This window comes from Xenia sp. Carnegie-2017, unplaced genomic scaffold, assembly GCF_021976095.1.
Source record: "Xenia sp. Carnegie-2017 unplaced genomic scaffold, XeniaSp_v1 HiC_scaffold_19, whole genome shotgun sequence".
NCBI classification, from domain to species: Eukaryota; Metazoa; Cnidaria; class Anthozoa; order Malacalcyonacea; family Xeniidae; genus Xenia; species Xenia sp. Carnegie-2017.
In genome coordinates, this window is record NW_025813481.1 from 11483182 (window position 1) to 11496887 (window position 13706).

Consider the following 13706-nt stretch of genomic DNA (forward strand, 5'->3'; position numbering starts at 1 on the left):
TTTGGTGCAATGAAGATCCCTGTTTTGTTTTTTCCAGCTATGTGGCGTTGGTAAATTATTATCATCAAACATGTTTTCATTACTTTTACAAAAAGTTAGGAATAATTTCCACGAATTTTCTAATGAGTATGTTCCATTGGTATGTTCTTGCTGTTTTTCAAACATTCCCAATGGTCATAATGTACTTGCCATTTTCCATAATGCATTCGCCATAAACTCGTTATTGGTCGCGTTCGTAAACCATTGAGTTCTATAATAACTGGAGGGACTAAGTGTACTGGGTCGAGGCTTGAAAAAACATTGATGCCTAAGGACCTATTTCTGCCGAAAAGTTTGCTTTGCAGATAAAATATTCTCGACCCCCCTGGTTGCGTATAATCAATTATTGAGTTTTTCAAAAACAAACGCGATGTCTTTTTGGCATTTTTTTTATAATGCCAACACTTCAATTGTTCAATTGTTGAATGTCGTAGTTTACACAAAAAGGATCATCTGGCTTTTGCAGGTGAGATATTTTCCTGTTTTGTTTGTTAATTAAATATTGAAAAGCAATTATGCACTTGAAAAGCCATAAAATCCGTAAGACTGTATTTTTAAGACTGATTTGAACGCCAAATATACTGATGTTTTCCTGTTTTTGTTTATAAAATTCTGCATGCTTTTCTGTTATTTGTTAATGTATGAAATCGTAAATATACTCTGACGCAAAAAAGACTCTGCACGTTCTAGTCAGTTGCTAGATATCAAAAAGAAACGATCAACCCAAAGAATACCCATGATTTCGGAGCTTGTTATGTTCTATTTGCTGACAACAAGCATGGAAGATCAAGAAGCAAAGATCACTAGAAGATGTTATTGACCCGGCAGAGTCTATAGTTTTAATATAAAAAAATAACAATACTGAAAATATAAATGATTTATTTCCATCCATATACAGAATTATTTAAATTTATCATAGTCAAATTCTAGAGATGGCGCCAATGGATTTACTTAGCATCCCTTGAATGCTTTGAAATTAAAGTTCAAGTACCAAAAAAAGATGGCAAGAAGGTTGCGTGTGTTTTGATGCTTGATGAAACGTCAATTTACAAACTTGTAAAATGGGATGGCTGTAAAGTTTGTGTTTATGTAAACATTGGTACTGAGATTGATGATGACTCAATGCAGATATGAAGCTTCAAATTGTATAATCCATTTGATTTTCTATAACTTAATGGTTAAATCATGTCATATCTTTATCAAAATATTTTAGTACAGTGTTGTTTGAATGTTAGTGATGTCTAATACATTATGCATGCAATACTGAATCATTGATGAAACCTTTAAAGTTACTGTGCTATGTATTTCTTCCTTCTTTCAGTTTTTGCTTTGAGAAGCAGTTTGAGCTTATTTGCCTATTAGAGTACAGATTAAAGATATTTCATTTGCTTTATTTGCAGCTTTTTATACAGTAAATATTTTTGACTGTTCAAAGTTTTTCTTTAATTTTTTGCTTCTTAATTCTATTCATGAGATGGATGAAATAGAGGTAGTATAATTTAATAACTTTATAATTTCTAAAAATTATGAAGTTGTTTATAATTTTTAATATTTAATCATTTAATATTTAATTTCTAGAATGAAATTACACAAAATGTGTGTGTAAGGATTTAATGCCTTACTATAACATTTCTACATGCACTTGATTATTCTAGTATGAACAGCATTAAATGTTGGATACTCAGATGAAAAAATCTACTAGCAACTGCATATGAAATTAATTATTGAGATGAAAAATGTGTTAATCATTCAACTTGTTCACTTACATTACAAATATAGGAAAGACAAAACAAAAAAAAAGAAAGGTAGAAGTATTAAAAACGTTTTTAAGCACAAGTGTTTTGATGATTATTTGCTTTTAGCCATATTCATATATCGATACAACAAAATCAAAATGTGGTACAACTTTACAAGTATTTTAATGCAGTTCTATTTCAGAACACCACTAAAGGTTACTTATAGGGATTTGTATACAATATTATTTGTTCTCATTTATCAAACTGATGCAAAACTGAGTCTTTTTGACATTTAATACAAACTTCAATGACAGAAAATCATGCACATTAAGTCAAGCCGTAAATATCCAAAGATGTATTATTGCAACAAGTACAAAGCTTACAATTGTGGCGAAAAAGCCATTGCTCATTGCTTGAAAAAAAGGTAATGATAAGATACACTAATTTTTCCTTTGTGAACTGTGGAAATAAACTATGATATACTTTTTTCTATAGACTAAAGAGTTTAATTGAGTAAACAAGTTGGACGCTGGTAATAAAACGACGCACATCTGCACTCATATGTAGCCGCCAAATAGCTCCTTCATCGATAGTTCTAACAAAAATCCTTGTAGGAGCCGATAACTGGAAACCACATTTGACTCACTGTTATGAATGATAAGGTTTACCTTGATTTTCAACGTAAAATTGCTTGCCTAATGCCAAATACACGCATATTGCTTCTTTGCTCTTTCTTCGGGGGGAGGGAGTAAAAAATTGTGAAATATTAGGAGAAGCAGTCATTATCAGTAAATCTGAACGGAAATAGGTCCATTCCACCATTTTTTCGACAACCTCCGATATCTAAAGCCGCGATTCAGATAGCCGCTCCAGTTATTACAGAAGTAGATTTTTAAATCAATCGTAAACTAATCACAAATGCAGCGCGCGAAAATGATGAATGGGAATGAAAATATGAATTATCAAGTATTGAGTTGATAGTTGTATTTTTGAATCCACTTCAATCCAAAACTTCAACATGGCTGAAAAATACATTTATGGGAAAGAAGGTAAGCACAATACATGGAAAAACATTTGTCAGTCTTAATAGTTTTTCCATAAAAACTGTTTGTTTTGTTTAATGACAAAATAATGAAGTTATTTGAAATGAAAAGTAGAAACACCACGCCATCATGATTCTTGTTAAATGATAAATTGCTTGCTTGTTTTGCTAGACAAATTTTGTCCAATTGTTACAGTTAGGTGCGTTCATTAGCTAACGTTTTAAAATGCTGTTTTAACCTTTCGAGGAAAATTCGACTAAATGAGTAAAAAATGGACCCTCTAAGTGTTTTACAAGCTTCCAGTTGTTCTCATTGGCGAAGCGAAACTGTTTATTTAATTCTGCTATTTCGAAATTTTTCACTGCTGACTCATTGTTATGGCCTGATAGGAATAATTTTAAAAATGCATAAAAAATGCATTAACAATTATAATGATGCATAAATAATCATAGTAATGCATAAATAAAGATAATAATAAGGGTTGCTCTTCAAATCATCTTATGGCTGCAATGATGACTCTGGTATATGACAGACAGTCCTAGTAGAGTGTGTCTGTGTGTGGGGGTGGGGGGTGTATCTGGTTAATCCCATTTTGCTTTTGTTAGTTATGTAATTTTTCAACTTATAGCTACTCAATATCTCGGGCAATATTGCATGAGCAGAAATTCTCCAGATAAAATTATACAGTTCAGAAAGACTTCTATGATACTTTTAGTTAGCATTATTTACTTGTATTTGTAGTTCTTTATGTATTCGTGGTAAAATGAATGAGCAATGGGTTTTCTTGTGGGAGAGGCCTACACCTTAGCCCATGTTTGCTGGAAGGGATGCAGAACGGTGGAAAATTTGCATACAGTATTTATTAATATACAAAGCAATTGAGGAAATGCTTTTTTGATTTGTGTTTCAACCAGAGCCTTCTCTAAATGGATATCTCTTAATTAAGTGACATTAATTTTATAGTTGATAAGTTTTAATAAAGCATGTTTAAAACTGTAATTTACTTTCTCGTAAACAATCAAATTTAATACTTTTTATAATACCTTATTTTTTACCCCAATCTTTCCAGTCATGCTCACCTTCCCGTACTACTTCAGACCTATTTGCCTTATCTAAACCGACAAATTTTTCTGATACTGCGGTGCATGATGGTTTCACCGTATCATCTGTCAACATACCAAAACCAAAGTCAATACATACTCAAAAAATTGAACTGTCACCTCAATCATTTCAGTCAAATTTACGTTACCCTGCTATTTCAAGCTTTCCCGTCTCATCTGAATCTACAAATATATTTGATTTTGCATTACATAAAGATTTTACAGTTTCTTCTTTGTACACATCAAAACCAATCTCAATAAATACTCCAATATTTGAACTTTCACCCCAATCATTGCAGTCAAACTCAATTTGCCCGACTAGTTTAAGCTTAGCTGCCTCTTCTGAATCCTTTATTATGCCTGATTTTACGATGCTTGACGATTTCACCAAATCAGTGGAAACACCAAAATCGTCAACATCTACTGGAGCAGTACGTGCACCAACACAAGAAATCATTCCTCCCACAGTATTATCTGTATGGTCAACGAAGATACAATCATCAGATGACACACGCAACTAATTTAATTAGATATTACTAACGTCCGTGTAAGTCGCGGATAAAAGAGTTTATTTCTCTCTGGAACTAAATGTATGGAAACATTAGGGCGTATGTACGTTCCTAGTTTGATTTTTTTCTTCAAGTTAAGTTTTAATTGCAAATAGTTGTAATGGTTTTTAATAGTTATAACTAAGCACATAAATCCAAGATTTTTTCTTAAATTTGCATTTTGCTATTTTCCATGGTAATGCTTACTTTTTTGAACAAATTATTTTTGCTATTACAAAAAATGTTACAGTTAACACGTTATAATCTCAGATTACTTGCCTTGATTATTGATAACTTCACCAAACTGTTTAATAAATGTGTTATACATCATGTAATCTTTGTGAGGCTTACATTTTACGTGGACTACATTTTGGTGACAAATATCCAGATATTTATATCATATATTTAGCCCCCCTTACGTAAGTTACAAAATCAGCTCCATTTAGGTATAACCAGTATGAAATTTTGACTTATTAGCGAATAAGCCGTGTGTCGTATTTAAAAGAATACAATCACAAAATATCAATAAGTACTCGACCTACGGAACTGACAACAATTGTATCTTCTCTTGAACAATTCATGTTTATTTGCATGGTCATGATCCTTGATCACATATCTTAATATTGAGGTATTCATAAGTGATTAATTTCCGAGTTTGTGATACACAATGTTATTTGAAGTCTTCTAAAGAATATTTCAAAAGGCTATTGTGGTCCCCACTCGCGATTTCCTAAGTTGTTTTTTGGTAAATGCAAAGATATTTGTTGTACAACAAATGAACAACATATACAAAACGCATGCCATTTAGAGAAAGTTTTTGAAAGAATTTGAAGGGGGTTAAATTCTAGCAAAAGTTTAGCGAAATGAATAGTTAGGGTAATTTAGCGTAGCTAATTTAATAGCCTGGAACCCAATGTACTAGTTTCTCAACTTAGGCAAAGTTTAACAATTGGCATCGAATTCAATATATAGTAGAGCAGACTGCTGTCTTGAAATGTAGCAAAACTATGATATACGATAAAATGTGGTACTGATTGGGTTATATACGAATTCAGCCAACCTGCATGTTAGAAACCTGATTTAGTTGTAGTGAGTGATAACAAAAATATATTTTAAAAGCTGGACTCAATATGGAAGCTCGCCTCGCTACGACATTGCTTGAAATGATAAAAAGTGTAAAATCAAACTGCATGTAAACTGAAATATCTTTAGTAGTAAGTTATTGTTCTTTAATCAGGACGCTTATTTAACACGAGGGACTAAATAACTTGATATGTACATCTATGGTACTAAACTGTTTCGAGAAACAAGCGTGCATGAAACCAGATAATACCCTATCTCTAAATAAGATTGAGTCAACTTTACGAAAGGGCGTGCAGCATGTGTTTTGTTGATAGTAAAGCTTAAGATTTTATGTACTTCGTCCTCACTTAGAGTTAACGGCGTCTTTCTCGTAATCTGGTATCTCTCTTCTCTGGGATAATGTGTCATTGTAGATATCAGGATTTTCTGGGTTGGTTTGGCGTGCACAAAATACCGAGTGGCATGGCGTTTCTTGTGATGTTAAAGGTAAATGATGTGATCCAGCTGTAGAGGTTGATGCTGTGGAAAGAATATCATGAATAGTGAAACGAGTTGGAACTTTAGCCTGAAGAACATTGAAGCTTGGAGTGATGTAACGTTGCTTGTTCGAGGCAAATCAGCCTCGTCAAACAATTTTTCATTTATAATACATCATTCCGGGTCTACTGTATAACATCGTATATCATTTCTCCATTTCAGAGGTAGCTTCACAAAATTAACGTGACCGCTTTATGTTGCTCAAATACATCGACCCCAGTCTGTTGTACAATCGGCATAATAAGGAAGCCATGCAAAAAGAAATCGCACATTTCTTTCGTTATCATTATTTCACGAGGTAAACTCAAGATGGCCATCTGGGTAAGCTCAATATTACTGTAAGGTGGTTTCTCAGAGAAAAATCGCTAGTGTTTTTGGTCCACTGTTTTTTGTGCTGTCGATGTAACTCATTTTCCAATAATTGAATCTATATCCTTTCTCCACTACCTGATGTGAAATAGTGAAACATTCGTGATGTATTAGATTTTCTTTAACCAGTTCACGCCAGTAAAAGGGACAGTTAACAAAGCATGGAAAATTGTTTATTAAAAATTCAATTATTTCTGCTTCTGTCATCATTTGATGGGGCGATCCCATGATGGCCATTTGGCAAATAACGACGTAACTGTACGGTGGTTTATCAAATCGCTTTGGCTCTAATGTGCCAGTTTGAGAAAACTTCATAAAAATTTCTTTGTGTTTTAAGGACTTCTGAATGATTTTATGCCATTTCGGCGAATATCTAGCAGTGTTAGGAACAGTATGGGCGATGCACCCAATGATATCAAAAATTTTATCTTATGACTTGAAGAACTCTGTATAGCTGTTGTGATTTGGTTCTTGATCATGTGAGATGATTTGTTTGTCGATGGTATCAGTTGCTTTTGTCTTGATTGCTATATTTCTCCTACTGCTTTTCGATGTTAAGCCAAACTGTTCTCTGGAGATGTCGGAATTGTCTCGCTTGTTTCCTCTATAGAAGGAATTTCAGTTTTTGCATCGCTACAATAATTTTCAGAACTCATGTTTAATTTTGTTGTCACTCATATTGATTCCAGCGTTTTAGTTAAACTGAAACTCTTACGTGGTACAAACATATTTGAACCACAGCTTGATCACTATAGTGATTTCAAAAAAAAACTTACTTTCGTCGCATAACAAAGCTACACATTCTTCCTGGATTGGATACTGAGCTCTAAAGAGCGTTTATTCACTACTTGCGGATCAATCTTGCATCAATGCAGTCAATTGTTTTTCTAAGCAAAAGTGCTTTATTGATAACAGAAAACTTACTGTTACAACGTTCGAATCAGTTTACAACGTTCGGATCAGGTGTATCAGCTATTCTTTTACTATCCGGTGACGAGGAATCATGCTTTGGGTTCATAGAGAGATATTATTGAACTAATATCTTGTACTCAATCTTATTTTAATCGGGAGAATAAAAATCGAACAATGAATTTTCGCCCCCCTTTTTTGTTACATATTATTGAAGTTTAGAGCACTAGAAGAACTTTGAGACATAAATGAGCTCTAAGAGCCATGTTTAAGTAAGTCAATTTTGCTGCCAAAGTTGGTTACTATTTCCGAACTTTTTCCGACGCCGTCTTGAACTTGTGACGTAGATAGTTGAACATGTCATTTTTTTGCAATATTAAATTATATTACAAATTAACATTTTTATCGAGGTTTTTCGGTGCTATTTGTGTTGATTTTTGAACATTTTCTTTCAAGTAACATCGTAATACTAAGAAAAAGTATTGTGAAGGCATGGCTTCCTATAAATCTCTTCAATGTTCGGAACATTCGAGCCATTCGATCACTACGTCTGAACATGATTCGAATTGCGAATGGAGTACTTCACTCGGTGGGTTATGTCGAAAGAGAAAATTCTTTACCCTATGATGACGACGCATTATAGCAGAGCCTGGAGAACATGTTTATACCCCTGATGATCCGGATGGACTTCTTTCAGCCATTTTAGAACAAAGAAGTGATGGAACTATTCCAGTTACCAAATGGTGAGTTTAGCACAATGTACGTTTTTAAATTTTTATCCGATTACTTGCACTACTTTGGGTTACTAGTACATGAAGAGTTCATTTGCAAAAAAAATTGCTTGTTCATACAGGAGCACCTGTCAATGCTGCCATATAGAGTTACCAGAAGGGGTACCAGAGTATAGGTGCTGCAAGAAAATGGGACCTTCTATGCAAGAGATTTGGTACGTTGGCAGCATTGAGAAAATGAAGTGTATTATCCAGCATGAAGATTTAGGCAAATATATGGTTCAGCATTCAGTTCTTGAAACTGTTAGGCCGTTATTAAGAGACAGGAGTGGACGTGCCTACCATTGTAGGATATCACAATCAATAAACCAGTGAGTGAAATTACTATTTAATGACACATGAGATGTTTAATACTTGTTTAATGTCTTCATTTATTGTAGACACATGAGAGCTGTTGCATATCGATGGCTAATTAAATCGATATGTAAGACAATTGGGTGGGAAAACAGCGGATCTTTCCCTGGACGTGCTTATCATCACATGAGAAAAACATCCAACAAGCAATAAACCAAGTAATATTACTTCAAAAGAGCGCTCGTAGAATGATGATAGTTACATGTGAGTAAATGATTAGTTATATTAAACATGAAAATTTTTCATGTTTTGGAATAAAAATGTGGTACCAGCAGCTCACTTTAAAATAAGTTCATCATTTGATGACTCTTCCCCCATCATGATATGCAATGATTTGTGTACTTTGAAATCTGAATTCAAATAATGTGTCTATTTTTCAATTTGATTTTTAAGTACTGTTCATTAGTCTTTTCAGCTTCTTTCTCGTCAACCTCAAAAAACAAACAAACAAACACAGTGCAATAATAAAAGCATAAATATAAAGGAGACAAAATATTATACATCATCACCATAATCGTGGTTATCTCCACACTAAATTTATGACAAGAGACCCATGAAGTATGATTATACTTTTAGTAATACTGTAACTATGGCATTAAAAACATGTAACAAAAGCTTTTGGGATATCACAAAAATTCTAGTTTAATACATACCTTTGCTTAATGATACCAATGTTGTCTGCACATTGCAAATTTGTAAAATGTTTGAAACATCTGTTCCCAGATGGGTCTAATAACAATGCTTCTGGCAATCTAAAACTGTTAAAGGCTGTTATATATCACAAACATCAACTACAAGTGTACGCCAGTCAATATAACACTTACTTATCTTCGTTTTCGATCGGTCAACTCGTCTTCAACTGGTTTCAAGATCTCAGCCACATCGATAGTGGGAACTGCATCTTTATTTTGTCGCCGTTTTAATTTGACGGAAACATTCAGATTTACCTTAAAACACGATTCCTCAAAATGCGCAAAACAAAGACACGAGGTTGAGGTTGCTTCAAAACCCGGTCTATATTTAGGTGCAGAAATTACCCGCTTTCGTCGTCGTTGTAAATCTTATTCTTTATTAGTTGATGTGTTAAATTGATATTTGAGGTTCAAAAGAAATAAATATTTATCATTGCCATTGTGGGATCTAGGTAGTGTGAGCAATTGTTATTTGGAAAATCTCAATAGATAGGATGAAGATCACAAATTTCAATTCTGTTGTGCTTTTTACATCGTGCTCCTTCAAAATGAAGCATACTCCGATTAAAAAGTTCGTGTTTAAATCAATATTTCCGAAGGAAACAAGACAATTTTATTTGAGGCTAATGATCAATTTGTAACAAATTCGTAATATAATTATTCAAATGAAATTATATTGCTTCCTTCTCAAATATTGAGTTAAGCATGGACTTTTTTTACGGAGTATGCTTCTTTTGTATTTCTTCACATTTTCCCTTTTTACATACCGTATTTCCCATGTTTTTATTTACATGCTGCCATTTTACATAGTGCTCCTTCACATGGTGTTCTCTCCCATTGTACTCCTTCACATGGTGGTCACTTTATTTGTAGCAGTTTATTTGATGTTTTTTTTTTCACTTTATGCCCAGTTTATATGGTGCTCACTTTACCTGCTGCTCTTTCACATGGTTCTCGTTCACATGTTCATCCTGTCTATGTTCTTTTCAAAATACTGCTCTGTTACATAATGCATTACTTTTATACCAAAAAAATTTATCATTGTATTTATTTTTGAATTCAAAATGTGGTTAGCATTTTTATGGTCACTAACTTAGCCAGCCACATGTTATTGTCTTTCTAATATTCCATTTTAGCACATTACATGAATCATTTTTCGAAATTTTTTATGTGCTATGAGTCAACACCGAAAGATTTGCGTTATACCATGCGAATAAACAGGCTGGCTCTCCAATTTTTTAACACTGAACCACTGGCTATTAACATTACCAAGCTTATAACCATCTTTTTTGTCATGATGTGAAATTTTCGAAACATTATTCTTACTTATTTTTTAGAAATGAAAAGCTTTCATTGAGCAATAGCACAGGTTCATTTAATTGAATGGCTTTGAAGAATTAACGTACAAGAAAACGCGAATATTTCAACAGCAGCATTAAATTTTGTAGTTGGCTTCAGTACTGGCGTTTATTGAGTGCGTTTTTTATTCATCTAATGATAAACGTGACAAAGTTACTGAAGTATTTGTGAAAAATTATGGTATAGAAGATGTTTTTCATTCGCCCCTTTTAGCCTACTTGACCAAATGGTACCAACCATAGTTTTGGGTGCTAACCAAGGTGTTACCACAATACAAATTTTGATATGCATTATGACATTGACTTCAAAGATTATCGGGTAAGGTTACTATTAGGATTTAGGTCAGGGTTTGGATCAGGCATGCAGGTTACTAGGTATGCAGCGAAAGTATTTTTGGTTTTATTTCACAATATTGTATTTTTTGTGGAATACTATATTGATTGATGTTACCGTTGCAGATGGCAAGTGGTTTTAGTAGTTTTGTGGAAAAGTTTGAGTAAGTATTCACTTTTTCAAATTGTTTAACTAAAATACTTCTTGACTTGCTACCATTCTCTTGAGATTTATCAAACAATCGATTTCACGCAGCACTGATAAAATATTCTTTTTCTCTTACCACAAGCATGCCTGAAGTTTTAGGCAGGATTTAAAACTATTGTTTTTGAAAACAATAGAATGTACGATGCACCCAAAACATTAAAATGCATGAAGCTATTGCATACAAATCTATTAGCTGTTCAAATGCATGTCTTTTGACCATTTTATTTATAAGAAAAGATTTCGAATTTGAATAATTATCAAGCTTATACATAGTGTATTGACAATTGACACTAGGAAGTAAACATTCCTTTTCTATTTAATTGGAGGAAATACGTCTTTAAACATTCACGTCATTTTTGTTTAAATTCCTAACGGTATCATTAAAAAAGATAGATGGTTGCCGTGAGCTAGCTCGGCCTTTCTATTGGTCAGGAATTGCAATTGACTGTTTTCATTATGGTAATATAAATTAGATATAAAATAATTTAATGTTTGGCACTGTGGTTGACAAAATACATATTGAAAATAATTGTACATTTTTCAAAGTACTTGTCATATCAAATGTTTGGTTAAAACAAGACTTATTACCAAAAACAAGCATGAGTTCAGAAAAACGTTGTCAGGATGCCGAAGTCGACGTTTCCACTCAAAAAAGGAAAGATGAGTTAACCACAATTTCTGAGGGCATTGTTAGTTCTGAGTCGGAAAATAGCAGTGCTAATAGTAGCTCATTTTTGAGTGTTCCAACAAGAACTGAACAAATGGTACTATCAACAAGAAAGCCACTTGACAGTTGCAGCAATCTTATCAAGAAGGCTAACACAAGCACACCTCATCAAAGAATGACGGAAAGTGAGATCATTACCTACAACTTGGACAACTTTCCTGAGTCCAATATTGTCTTGGATTCGACATACTGGCATAAAAGTGTCCGATCATATTTAAAATTCGAAGACTGTTTTGTTAAGTTGCCTAAGAATTCAGATGATTATCAATACTGGGCAATATCGCCAAATTGCATGGTTAATTACTGCTCAATTTGCTGTTTACCGAGAGAAGCGAAACAAAGACAATTAGAAAACAACAGTGTCTTTAGTAGCCCATTTTTGAGTGTTCCAAAAAATACTGAACAAATGGTACTGTCAAAAAGAAAGCCACCTGACAGTTGTGGCAGTCTCATTAAGAAGGCTATCACAAGCTCACCTCGCCAAAGAATGACGGAAAACGAGATCATTACCTACATCTTGGACAACTTTCCTGAGTCCAATATTGTCTTAGATTTGACATACTGGCATAAAAGTGTCCGATCATATTTAAAATTTGAAGACTGTTTTGTTAAGTTGCCTAAGAATTCAGATGATTATCAATACTGGGCAATATCGCCAAATTGCATGGTTAATTACTGCTCAATTTGCTGTTTACCGAGAGAAGCGAAACAAAGGCAATTGGAAATTAACAGTGTCTTTAGTAGCCCATTTTTGAGTGTTCCAAAAAATACTGAACAAATGGTACCGTCAAAAAGAAAGCCACCTGACAGTTGTGGCAATCTCATTAAGAAGGCTATCACATGCTCACCTCGCCAAAGAATGACGGAAAACGAGATCATTACCTACATCTTGGACAACTTTCCTGAGTCCAATATTGTCTTAGATTTGACATACTGGCATAAAAGTGTCCGATCATATTTAAAATTTGAAGACTGTTTTGTTAAGTTGCCTAAAAGTTCAGATGATTATCAATACTGGGCAATATCGCCAAATTGCATGGTAAATTACTGCTCAATTTGCTCTTCGCCAAAAAAAACGAAACGAAACAAAAGCAATTAGAAGGATTTTTGGAAAAACCACCGACACCTACAAAGCTATGATCACAGAGGCAATAATGAGTTCACCACCATATCAAATTATGAGCGTATTAGAAATATACAAGTACATGATGGACAAGTTTCCCATTTTTGTCAATTATCTCAAAGATTGGTGCAAAACTGTTCGTCAAACCTTAAAACGCCAAAAATGTTTTTGGACAAGCAAAGAAGAGAATTTATCTGCAGTAAATGTCATTAATGTAGCTACCACCGATGAACACGCACCGCAGTCCTTCCAGTCAAACTCACCTATCCGTGCTACTTTAGATCTACCTGTTTTATCTGAATCCACAATGATGCCTGCTTTTACGGTGTACGACGATTTGGCAGATTCATCAATTGGCACACCAGCCTTAATACGTAATGCACCAATGATTTTTCACTCCAGTACTTCCAGTCGAACACTTCTTACCCTTCTAAACCAGACTTACCTACCTCAACTGAATCCACAACTATACCTGATTTTACGTTGTATGATGAATTTACAGTTTTAACCATAGATAAAACAAAACCAATCTCAACAAATACTTCAAATTTGAATTTTCACCCCAGTCCTTTCAGTCAAACTCCCTTTACCCTACTACTTCAGACCTACCTGTCTCATCTGAATCCACAAATATACCTGGTTTTAAGTTGAATGACGATTTTACAGTTTCACCAGTCGACAAAACTAAACCAATCTCAATACATACTTCAATATTTAAACTTTCACCCAGTCTATCAAAAACAGTCCTTCTCAGGA